This window comes from Rhineura floridana, chromosome 6 (genome assembly GCF_030035675.1).
Source record: "Rhineura floridana isolate rRhiFlo1 chromosome 6, rRhiFlo1.hap2, whole genome shotgun sequence".
NCBI classification, from domain to species: Eukaryota; Metazoa; Chordata; class Lepidosauria; order Squamata; family Rhineuridae; genus Rhineura; species Rhineura floridana.
In genome coordinates, this window is record NC_084485.1 from 35,716,644 (window position 1) to 35,730,124 (window position 13,481).

The window sequence follows — 13,481 nt, forward strand, 5'->3', positions numbered from 1 at the left end:
AGTGCTGGCTCACATGAGCATCCTGGTGCTGATTCAGAGCCAGGTGAACTTCAGGGCTTATTTTTCATATGGAAAGGCCCTGTAAAAAGTGGAACAACGCATTCCCCGAGGTCAAACCTCTCTCACTTAATTTCTCCACCATTTGCAAAGGACACAACAGAACACCAGCTTGGAAAGTACCCCCTTTCTTCCTGTTTCTCTGAATCATCTACTAGAAAATTGCGGGGGTGGGGGAGCACCTTCGCTTGCAAAATAAGTGGGAGAAAAATATTCACGTCCGGAGACAAGCGCCAGCTGGATGCTGCTGAGCTGTTATCTGGGATGATCGGGCTGACTCCAGCTCCCAAAGAATGAAGTGGAAACATCTGATTTGCCCCTTCCTTCCTCTCCTCCCGTCTCTCTTCCAGGGGGGTCATGATGACGCCAGGAGCATGGAATGGAAACAAAAAACACACAAAGAGAGAGACAGAAAAACCCAATTTCTGAGAACACCTGCCTGGGATGCAGGAAATGAACCTGGGCAGCAGGTGGCAGCAGATTACAAAACGAGAGAGGCAACTGGGTGCTTTCCATATACCAAAGAGTTTTCCCCCCGTTTATTTTGGAAAGGATTAGCAAAGAGCTCATTTCGTTATTCTGTCAGCCTCGCATGCCCCTTGTGTGCTCCCTAGCAGTGCAGGCTCCAGGCTATCAAAATACAGTTGACAAAGCAGATGCGTTCCTGGACATTACTTCTTTAGCAGAAACTTTGGTACCAGAGGTAGGAATAACATGGAAAGAATAGAGATAGGTTCCTACATCACAAAAAAAGAAGACCAGTTCAACATATTTCAGCAAACTTTTTATTCAAAACTAACAAATGAAACAATGAGGTCAGGTAAGCCTTGCATACAGACCACTTGAAGGCTTTGTACACTCAAGCAGGCAGGCAAGGGGCAGCCACCACCCCCGCACCCCGTCCTTGGTCTCTCTCTCCCCCCCCCAAAGCACTCCTTACTGCAGAGGTGCCTATGCCACCTGGCAAGGAGAGCCATTCCAGCCACGCATGAGAGAGCTGCCCGCAGCAGCCGCAATCCAGTCGACAAGGAGCCACATTTAGACTCTTGTCAGAGTGTGTGCTTTCCCCCCCCACCCAAAAATACTTTGTTAAAAGGATCTTCTTTCCTGAAGGATTAGTTAACTGAGGTATATTGTATGGAGCTCTTGAGCATCTCATCCATATCTCTCCGTTATCATAGTTTAAGAATAAGAGGTCGGGCTGTGGCTCAGTGGCAGAGCACATGCTTTGCATGAAAAAGTCCCAGGTTCAGTCCCTAACATTTCCAGGAAGGGGTGGGAGAGAACCCCATCTGAAACCCTAGAAAACTGCTGCTGGTCAGCACAGAGTAGACCGAAGGTTCCCAGACTGTGGTCTGTGGACCACCAATGGTCTCATTCAGGTAGCCTGTGACACGTCCACATTCAATACTCACATGGATTTTTAATCATATTTTTATCTTTTAATCATATCTTTTATTTCTTATATTGTATTTTATTGTATGACAGCTTGGAAAAGAAATAAAAGAAGCAATACAAATGCAATGAAAAATCATACAGCATCTAGCACAATTGCTACAGCACACAGAAAAATCAGTAAGTGGTCCACCAAGACCAGCGGCAATTTTCAAGAGATCCATGGGGGGGGGGGGAGTTTGGAAACCCCGGGTGTAGACAATACTGAGCTCAAGGGATTCCTGATCTTACTCACTATAAGGCGAAGCCTCTGCTGTTCCTATAAGACACATGAAACATCTGTTTACTCAGTTTCTAGCGGACAGCACACATGTTGAATGCAAAAATATGTAATTATTTATGAATTCATTACAATTTTTATCCCACTGTATACGCTGAGGAGCTCAACGGCTATCCCTCTGCCCATTTTATCCTCACAACAACCTTGGAAGGTAGGTTAAGTGGAGAGATAGAAACTGGCCCATGGTCACTCAGTGAGCTTCATGGCTGGGTGATTATTTGAGCCCAAGTCTCCCACTCTCCCTCCCCCCGCAACATCAACTGACACTCTACAAACCACACCAGCTTTCTAACAAACCCTGATGACTACCTCCTTCTGCTATGGTACTATATTTTATTGCTTTGTAAACCAATTTGGGTGGGGGCTTCTTTGCCCCAAAAGCATTATATAAAAGCTGTAGAGATCAAAAGGGGGAAAAACACCCTCTTCCACAGGGGAGAGGAAAAAAGGCACCCAGGGAAATTGCAGCAGAAAAACAGCTGGAGAGAAAGGGGGAAGCACCCCTTCTATCACCACTTCTCTGCTCCAGATTGTCCCTTCCTGAGGACACAGCTTGGAAGAGAGCTGCTGCCATTTTAATACAGGCATGTGCATGTCATTTGGCCCTCAGATAGGAGGTGCTGGAGCTTGAACCTACCTGGCAGCTCTTCGGTGTACAAGGAGGCACAGTGTGGTTACCCAGTGGTAAATTGTGTATCTCTTCCCTGTTAACCCTGCCTTAGGGTTGCCAGGTCAGAAGCAACCCAAACCCTGAGATTTTGGGGCGGGCCCAAGAGATGTCACAGGGCGGGCCCGAGTGATGTCATTAAGCATGATACATTAAGCATCAACCACAGTTGCTTGGCGCATACAATTAAAAAAAAAACATTTATCTGATTGGACATTAAGATAGAAATCTTAGCTAAAAGATGAGGGCTGGGTAGAGAACATTTAATCTAGCCAACTTGCTTTTGGCAAAAAGGGTTTAAATGCCCTCAGGCCAGGCCAGTCACCGGAAGGCCATTGTAGGAAGAAAGGAGCCTAGTGTTATGGAGATGGGAGCACTCAGGAGTAAACATGGATGCCCCTGAAGGCTGCAATTCTAAACACACTTACTAAGGAACCAAGTCCCATAGAGCTCAATAGGACTTACTTCTCAGTAGATATGGTTTGCATTGTGTTGTTGGTAAAGCTTGACCAGGGATCCTCTGCAAAGATATCCATATCCAAGAAGGATTGGCAACCCCCAGCCCCAAAAGCCCTCCTGTACCTTTTAACATGGCTGCTCCAAATTTCTTTACAGATTTGACCCTTCACTTCAGAAAGAGGTCTGAGAAATGAGTAAGAGTAAGACAATTCTTTGCTCTTTTCTGTCTGCTGTGGGCTGCTATAAACTCACTTTGACAGCCAACCCAATTCCAGTGAATAATAATTGACAGAGAGAAAACACACATGGTTTGGTACCTTCATAGGCAGTAGACTTGGAACAATAACAATTGCAGCTACTCTGCCCAGTATGTAAATTCTCTTTTACCACTATTGGGCAAGGAAAAAACCATCAGGCAAACAACAAGAAGCATCATCAGTGGGTTTAAGGGGGTTGAGCAGAGCACATGGAACCACTGTTGTTGCTTCTATGGATGACAGGGAGCGAGGATAAAGGTAAATGAAATGCAAATAGAAAAACAAAAACAAAAGTCAATGATGATTTCTTAAATGCAATACCATACCAACCACAACAAAATTCCTGTGAGTAAGGCAGAAAACTCAGCATCCCACAACCAGTCAGGATTCCTAAACAAAAACAAAAACAAAAACTAAAAAAATCCTGACAGCCAGTCAGCCAAGATCACAGAAATCCCCATGCAGCACAACCTGACCTGGGGGCTGCAGTTAGTGTAGAATGCTTCGGCAGGATTGCTAACATGAGTGAGATCCTATCAGCACATAATACCTCTGCTCTGAAATCTGCACTGGTTGCTGATTTGCTACCAGGCCAGGTTCAAGGTGTGCTTTCCATGTTACGGGTTATAGTACTTGTTCTGCTCTTGTAAGAAATCAGCCTTTTAGTGTGGCAGCACCTACGCTTTGGAACTCCCTGCCTACTGACATTAGCAGGTGCCTTCATGATACTCATTTTGGTACCTGCTAAAACATTTTTGTATAGGCAAGCCTACCCAGGCATGTAGAAGCTATTATTTTTTATCTATTTTTAACTCATTGTTGGTTTTATTATTTTGAGTATTTTGAAATACCTGTCTTTAACTGTTTTTGCCAATAATTTTATTATTTTGATTCTTTCTGTAAACTGCTTTGAGATTTTTTTACAATAAAGTGGTATATAAATGTTGTAATTAAAATTTGTGCATCCCATGGACTGCAAAAAAGACAAATAATTGGGTGTTAGAACAAATTAAACCAGAACTGTCACTAGAAGCTAAAATGATGAAACTGAGGTTATCGTACTTAGGACACATAATGAGAAGACATGATTCACTAGATAAGACGATAATGCTGGGAAAAACAGAAGGGAGTGGAAAAAGAGAAAGACCAAACAAGAGATGGATTGATTCCGTAAGCGAAGCCACAGACCTGAACTTACAAGATCTGAACAGGGTGGTTCACGACAGATGCTATTGGAGGTCGCTGATTCATAGGGTCACCATAAGTCGTGACTGACTTGCAAGCACATTACAACAATTAAAAAACATGAATAACTTTAGGAATCAGTGTGACCCTTTGCTCTCTTTCCATTTTTAGGAACAAAGGAATCTGCCTTATACCCACTCAGGCCATTTGGTGACATTTAGCTGAGTTCTGATGACATGGACTAGCACTGGCTGTCCAGTATTCCAGGCAATAGTGTTTTCCAAAAATTGAGTTTTGGACCTTTACATGCAAAGCATGTGCCCTACCACTGAGCTGCAACTCTTCCCCTGTTTAAAAAGTATATTTTAACATTGTTCTTTTCAATTCACTAATGAATGCACATCATAGCAAGGGCAGATCCACACCATTCATTTAAAGCACATTCAACATTCAACACATATTTGAAGCACATTAATCACACCACAGAATCATGGAAACTGTAGTTTGTTAAGGGTGGTGGGAACTATAACTGTGAGAGGGAAACTACACTTCCCAGGATTCTTTAGGGTAAGACATACTTTAAATCAAATGCAAGTTGGATGTGCTTTAAATGTATTGTTTAATAATATGTATTGTTTAATAATATGTCTTTATGCTATGTTTAATTATATGTTTTTAACCCTTTTTAAAGATGTTTTTAAAAAATGTTTTTAATGTTGTTTTGTTTTAATGTATTTTAAGGTCTGTTTTTATGATGTATTAAAGTGTTTTTAGCATTTCTGTTTGCCGCCCTGGGCTCCTGCAGGGAGGAAGGGCGGGATATAAATAAATAAATAAATAAATAAATAAATAAATGTGTGTATCTACTTAATAAACTTTGCCTGCATGTAAATTGTTTTAATTAATTCTTTTAAATGGAAGCGAGCTGTAAAGTTTACTGGATGACCATGGACTACTCACCATCTCTCAGCCTAATCTGCCTCTCAGGATGAAAATAACAGAGGGGAACCATGAACACCCCAAGGAAGAAGGACATACTGAAAATGTAGAGGAAATAATACTGTACAACCATAGTGTGAAATCAGATACTTATCAGGACATAGTATAAAGAAATATTTACATAAGCATGACTGTCAAATATGTTTATTATTTACACAACCTGTAAAAATATTTATAGTGCAATCCTACATTTGTTTACTCAGAGGCAAGTCCCAATGTATTCAGTGGAGCTTACTCAAACAGGGAAGCATGCACAGAACTGCAGCTTCAGGTAATAAGGGACACTCACCCAACCCCAAATTCAGAATCATGCCACCTTAAGCTGTTTTGCAACTGTTTATACTTGTTTTTGTGGTTATTGGATTTTAAAGGGATTTATTTCTTATTGTGAGCTGCCTTGGTTTCATCTGCAACCCTACCTCACAGGGCTGTTGGAAAGACTATTAATGTGTGGAGGTTGAATCCTTATGCAAGCAACATGTTTCAGTTTTTTATGTTTCTTACAAACATTTCCCAACATAAAACCAAATAATTGAGTTTGAGTGTCAGTGTTTCAAAATAAAATATCATACAGAACAAAATTACAATGTACCATTTGTAATTCAGTAATATGAGAGCACTGGTCAGGGGTCTGATTACTTTTGCACGGCACTGTATATAGATATGTTAAAATTACATGTCTGGGTAGGCTTGCCAAAATAAAAAGTTGTAGCAGATGTGAAAACAATACAGCCAAATATCAATGGGCATTTGGCAGGGAGTTCCAAAAACTAGGTGCTGCCACACTGAAGGATCAGTTCCTTACAAATGCAGATCGAATATTATGTGGCATTTGTAAAAGTGCCAGTTCTGCAGATCAAAGTGGTATATGGAGTAAGGCAACCCTTCAAGTAAACTGGTCCCAAGCTGTTGAGGGATATATATGTCTCTGCCCCAGTGAGCTTCCAGTTGAGTTTTACAGTGAAGAAACAACAGAGGGCAGATAGCAGTTCAAGGACAGGTCTTGGGAGCTGAATACTAGGATGCCCTCTTGAAGCACGGCTAACTCCATCTATTACTTGCTGACTCACATGAGCATCCTGGTGCTGATTCAGAGCCAGGTGAACTTCAGTGCTTATTTTTCGCATGGAAAGGCCCTGTAAAAAGTGGAACAATGCATTCTCTGAGGTCAAAAAGAGAAGGAACTCCGACCTCTCTCACTTAATTTCTCCACCATTGCAAAGGACACAACAGAACACCAGCCTGGAAAGTACCCAGCCTGGAAAGTACTCAGCAGCCTGTTAGAAAGACTCCACGCACACGCACACACACACACACGCACACACACACACACACACACACACACACACACACACACACACACACACACTGGAGATGTAAAAATATACACCCCATATAATAGTGTATTGTCAAAACCAGTTGGTCATTGCAGAACATTTAAAAGTAATAAAATCAGTATACGTTTCCTACATAATAAAAGCAGTGATACCTATATAAGCCCTGCCTAATTGTTTTTAAAAATAGGTTTGGAGGAGGAGAGAAAGATTTAAAACACAAACACAATTCTTTGCTATGTTCACTCAAAAGTCCCATCAATTACAGCACAATCCTACCCATGTCTACTCAAAAGTAAGTCCTATTGAAGTCAATGGGGTTTACTCTGGATACGTGGGAGTAGCATTGCAGCTTTACTCCCAGAAAAGCTAGTACTGGATTACAGCTTCATATTTTCCAAACAGTGCCCTCTTCAACAGCCCAGGAAAATTTAAACTTGTTTGACTCCTGCACACAAGAGAGAAAAAGACTGAAAGCTATATACTTACTCAAATTACGAGATTTTCAGAAAAGCAGGAAAAAACAAGTTTTCTGACTTGCAAAGGTTCTAGTTACTGCCTTGTCAATCACAATCCTGACCAATTATTGGCTACAAACCTGAAAGGGTGGGATTAGAGCAGCCAGCTACAAGCTCATTTAACTGAAGTTGTGGGAGGCGGCTGACATTTTAGTGTATATCTCGGGAACCAGACCACCTAGAAACTTAATTTTAAAAACAATGAAAGCTGAGAGTCTGGAGATTAAGGTGACTCACTCAGAGTCTCCGAGAGCACCCCAAAAATCCAGAGTCTCTGGGCAAAACCGGACACCAGGCAACCCTACCCTGCCTCCACTTCCCTTCCTCTATCATTTCCCCTCTTCAGAATTATAGATTGCATGTTTCTCGGAGGCAGGGACCTATCCTCTTACACTCTTTAAAGTGTCATGCACCTTGATGATATATATATAAAGCATTCCTCAAATAGGGAGCCACCACTGTAAAAGTCCTGTTCTCATGTCACCACTCTGCGTCTCCCCAGAGATGGCATATGGAAGAGGACCTCTGATGACTAACGTAGTGTCTGTGTTGGTTCATGCAGGGAGAGGTAGTCCTTGAGATATTGGGGTCCTGAGCCGCATAAGGCTTTATAGGTCAGAACCAGCACGTTAAATTGAGCCTGGAAACAAATTGGTAGCCAATGCAATTGTGCTTTTTAAATTTATGATTTATTAAATTTATATCCTGCCCTTCCTCCCAGAAGGAGCCCAAGGCGTTTGGTGTTATTTGCTCAGACCATCTTGCCCTGGTCAGCAATCTGGCTACTGAATTCTGTACCAGCTGCAGTTTCTGAACCTTGCAGTTATCTAACACAAGAGGTTACCCAAAGCATAGCCAACAGACATTAGACTAAATAATAAAAGGAAAAGCATTCTGCATGTAGTCAAGGTGCCCTCGTCTATATTCTCTCAAAGAAGCTGGGTTTACTGAGGTTTAGCTTTTTAGGAAAGGACTCTGGTGAGTCCTCCTGCCATACACTTGGAGCCAAGACAGATATAAAATGGAAGAAGATATACACATTAAGACTGTTCACCTCCCTTTACTGGGCTCCAGGTTTTATTAGAGCAGAGATGTCAGGCGAGGAGGTGTCTTCTCTTTTCTTCTGGCACTATTTCCCTGACAAAAATCATCGCCTTTCTAAGTTGCTGCTTGCCCTTCAGCAGAAAACAAAAAAATACAAATGCACAATACAGATACATGGGGTTTGTTGTTTTCTTTCTCAGCAGGAGTAACATAAGCTGCAGCCATGATTTTGACTGGAAAGACAGCACAGGAAGCAGGGCCCACTTCATCAGCTTTGCCAGGAGATCACACTATTTTAATTATTGTTATCTTCCTAAGCCTAGAGTTACCAGGTCAGAAGCATCCCAAACCCTGAGATTTCAGGGGCGGGCCTTAGTGATGTGGGCATGCCCTATTGATGTCATAGGGTGGTCCCTAGTGATATCATAGGGGTGGTCCCTAGTGATGTCATTAAGCATCAACCACAGTTGCTTGAAGCATACCACTTAAACAAAAAAAACAACCCTCTGATTGGAAATTAAGATAGAAATCTTAGCTAAATGAGGGTGTTTCCAAGTCCAGCTGAAGTGACAGGATGATTCTTTTTCACCTGCTTAGAGAGCCTAGGGAAGGAACATTTAATCTAGCCTACTTACATCTGGCAAGAAGGATTTAAGTGCCCTCAGGCCAGGCCCATCACCAGAAGGCCATTGTAGGAAGAAAGCCTAGTGTTATGGCTATGTTAGATGGGAGCACTTGGGATAAAAGATTGATGCCCTGAAGGCTGCAATTATAAACACATAGAACTCAACAGGACTTACTTCTGAGTAGATATTGTAAGGATTGTGCTGTTGGTGAGACTTGACTAGGGATCCTCTGCAATGATATCCATATCAAAGCAGGGTTGGCAACTCCCTGCCTGCCTTTTAGCATGGCCACTTCAAACATCTTTACAGACTTCACTGTGGAGAGAGGTTTGGAAAATGAGTAAAAGTTAAGAAGATTCTCTACACTTTCCTGCCTACCCTGTGGGCTGCTATAAACTCACTTTGACAGCCAACCCAATTCCAGTGATTAATAACAGGCAAAGAGAAAACACACGTGGTTTGGTCTATGTTCACAGGCAGTAGATTGGGAACAACAGCAACTGAACACTTCCCAGTATGTGAAACACTGAAAAGTTCCATTGATTTTCAGCACAATCCTAACCATGTCACCTCAAAAGTAAGTCCTACTGAATTCAATGGGGTTAACGCCTAGGTATGTGGAATTAGCATTGAAGGTTTACTCCCAGAAAAACTTCATACTGAGAAGGTTTTCAAAACAGGTTATGAATAAGACAAATAAACTGCCTTCTTCAACAGTCCAGTAAAATTTAAATTTGTTGACTCCTTAATTAGAAAAGTATAACACTGCAGCATGTACACTTTTTAAAACATATATAATATGCCATTTTTGCAAGTAATTAAAAAACCTGCATGTACACTTTTATTTTAATTATAACTAAAATTGTTTACTGTGTATGCCCACCAAGATCCTGCTGTGATCTTCTGTTGTAGTGCAATCCTATGCATGCTTGCTCAGAAGCAAGTCCCAGTCCTGTACAGAGAATGTACTCTTTATGCCACTGAAAGCTTTATATTTACTGAATTTCTGATGTGAGACAAGCAGGAAAAGGAAACTGTTCTCAGAACTTGAAATGTTGTTTAGCTATTGCCAGAGGTCAACAAATCTTGTCAATCACAACCCTGACTTCACTTATTGGCTAAAAACCTGAAAGGGCAGGGATTAGAGCAACCGGTACTAACAGAAGTTGCGGAGGGGCAGCTGACATTTTGGTTGATATCTTTTAAACCAGACCACCTAGAAACTTTTTTTAATGAAAGTTAAGAGACCAGAGATTAACGTGACTCACCCAGAGAGGACCCCCAAAACCCAGAGTCTCCGGCATAACCTGGACACCTGACAACCCTAAGAAGAACATAAGAACAGCCTGCTGGATCAAGCCAGTGGCCCATCTAGTCCAGCATCCTGTTCCCACAGTGGCCAACCAGATGCCCATGGGAAGCCCACAAGCAGGACCTGAGTGCAAAAGCAATCTCCCCTCCTGCGGCTACCGGCAACTGGTTTTTAGAAGCATACTTCCTCTGACTGTGGAGGCAGAGCATAGCAATTATGGCTAGTAGCCATTGATAGCCTTATCCTCCATGAATTTGTCTAACCCAGAGCCTGGAAAAGTTACTTTTTTAAACTACAACACCCATCAGCCCCAGCCAGCATGGCCACTGGATTGGGCTGATGGGAGTTGTAGTTCAAAAAAGTAACTTTTCCAAGCTCTGGTCTAACCCAAATTTGAAGTCATCCAAATTGGTGGCCATCACTGCCTCCTCTGGCAGTGAATTCAATAGTTTATGCACTGTGTGAAGAGATGCTTTCAAGGAGGCAAGAAGTAGTAGTGATGGGGGACTTCAACTACCCGGATATCTGCTGGGAGACAAACTCTGCGAAGCACAAAGCCTCCAACAAATTCCTGATGGGCCTTGCTGATAATTTCCTCTTTCAAAAAGTAGAAGAAGGAACAAGGGGATCGGCAATCCTGGACCTGATCTTAACTAACACGGACGAATTGGTCACGGGAATTAAAGCGGTCGGTACCTTGGGGGAAAGTGACCACGTAATGCTGGAATTCGGGATTCTGGGGAAAGCCAAAGAAGAATATAGTCAAACATGGACCTTGGATTTCAGGAAAGCCAATTTTAGCAAGCTCAGGGAAACGATGGGTAGGATCCCGTGGCTAAATTTTAGCAAGCTCAGGGAAATGATGGGTAGGATCCCGTGGCTAAATAGACTAAAGAAAAAAGGAGCCCAAGAAGCGTGGGAGTTCATGAACAATGTATTACAAAAAGCACAATCGCAAACAATTCCAAAGAGGAAGAAAAATGGAAGACATCGGAAAAAGCCAATGTGGCTACATGGAAGACTGGTGGAGGAGGTAAAAGTAAAAAAGAGCATGTATAAAGAATGGAAGGAAGGACGCATCACCAAGGAAGAGTACCGACGAGCGGCTCGGGCTTGCAGGAATAGCGTAAGGAAAGCTAAAACCCAGAATGAGCTGAGGCTGGCGAGGGAAGCGAGGAACAACAAAAAGGGGTTTTTCAGATATGTTCGAAGCAAGAGAAAGACCAAGCAAATGGTGGGACTGCTGCTCAATGAGGATGGCAAAATGTTGACAGATAACGAGGAAAAAGCAGAACTGCTCAACACCTATTTTGACTCCGTTTTCTCCCAAAAAGGGAACAGTGTGCAACCTTGCATCAGTAGCAATCTCAGTAAGGGGTCGGGACTGCAGTTCAAGATTGATAAGGAGATAGTCAGGAAATACCTAGTTAACCTAAATGAATTCAAATCTCCAGGGCCTGATGAACTGCATCCCAGAGTATTGAAGGAACTAGTGGATGTACTCTCGGAACCTCTTGCCATCATCTTTGAGAAATCCTGGAGAACGGGAGAGGTGCCGGAGGATTGGAGACGGGCAAATGTCGTCCCGCTCTTTAAAAAGGGTAAAAAAGAAGATCCGGGGAATTACAGGCCGGTCAGTCTGACTTCAATACTGGGAAAGATATTAGAACGGATAATAAAAGAGTCCATTGGCAACTATCTAGATGACAATGCTGTGATTAGAAGGAGCCAGCATGGGTTTGTCAAGAATAAATCCTGTCAAACAAATCTCATCTCTTTTTTTGATCAGGTCACTAGCTTAGTAGATGGTGGAAATGCTGTAGATGTCATCTATCTAGATTTCAGCAAGGCGTTTGACAAAGTCCCCCATGACCTTTTGATTAGCAAACTAGTCAAATGCGGACTACATGGAAATACTGTCAGGTGGATTCACAACTGGTTGGAAAACCGTACTCAAAGAGTGGTCGTCGGTGGCTCTGCTTCGGACTGGAAGGAGGTCTCGAGTGGAGTGCCACAGGGTTCTGTCCTGGGGCCGATACTCTTCAACATTTTTATCAATGACTTAGATGATGGGGTGGAGGGAAGCCTTATGAAGTTTGCGGATGATATGAAACTGGGAGGGATAGCTAACACAATGGAAGACAGGAATAAAATCCAAAGGGACCTTGATAGACTAGAAAATTGGGCTGAAATTAATAAAATGAAATTCAATAAAGACAAATGCAAGATTCTGCATTTAGGCCACAAAAACAAAATGCACGGGTACAGGATGGGAAATACCCGGCTTAGCAGTAGTGCGTGTGAGAAGGACCTTGGAATTGTAGTAGATCGCAAGTTGAACATGACCCAGCAGTGTGATGCTGCGGCAAAAAAGGCAAACGTGGCTTTGGGTTGCATAAACAGAGCTATAGTTTCCAGGTCGAGGGAAGTAATAGTCCCACTATATTCTGCATTGGTCAGGCCTCATCTGGAATACTGTGTTCAGTTCTGGGCGCCTCATTTTAAGAAAGATATAGACAAGTTAGAGTGGGTTCAGAAGAGGGCGACGAGGATGATAGCCAGTATGGAGAACAAGTCTTATGAGGAAAGGTTGAAGGAACTTGGCATGTTCAGTCTGGTGAAGAGAAGGCTGAGGGGTGATATGATTGCACTCTTTAAGTAACTGAAGGGCTGTCACATAGAGAAGGGTACAGATTTGTTCTCTGCTGCCCCAGAGGGTAGGACTAGGTCTAATGGTTTTAAGTTGCAGGAACATAGATTCAGATTGGACATTAGAAGGAACTTCTTGACAGTAAGGGCGGTTTGGCAATGGAACCGACTGCCTAGGGAGGTGGTGGGATCCCCTTCGCTGGATGTCTTCAAGCAGAGGCTGGACAGCTATCTGCGGGAGATGCTCTAGCTGTGGATTTCCTGCTGTGAGCAGGGGGTTGGACTTGATGGCCTACAAGGCCCCTTCCAACTCTATGATTCTATGATTCTATTCTATGCTTTGTCCTGAATATTCCAACATTCAGCTTCATTGAATGTCCACCAGTTCTCATGTGGTGAAAGAGGGAGAGACACTTTTCTCTATTCGCTTTCTCCATGCCATGCATAATTTGATACACTTCTATCATGTTGCCTTTGACTCGCCCTTTCTCTAAACTAAAAAGCCCCAAATGCTGCAACCTTTCCTCATAAGGGAGTTGCTCCATCCCCTTGATCATTCTGGTTGCTCTCTTCTGAACCTTTTCCAACTCTACAATATCCTTTTTGAGATGAGGCAACCAGAACCGTACACAGTATTCC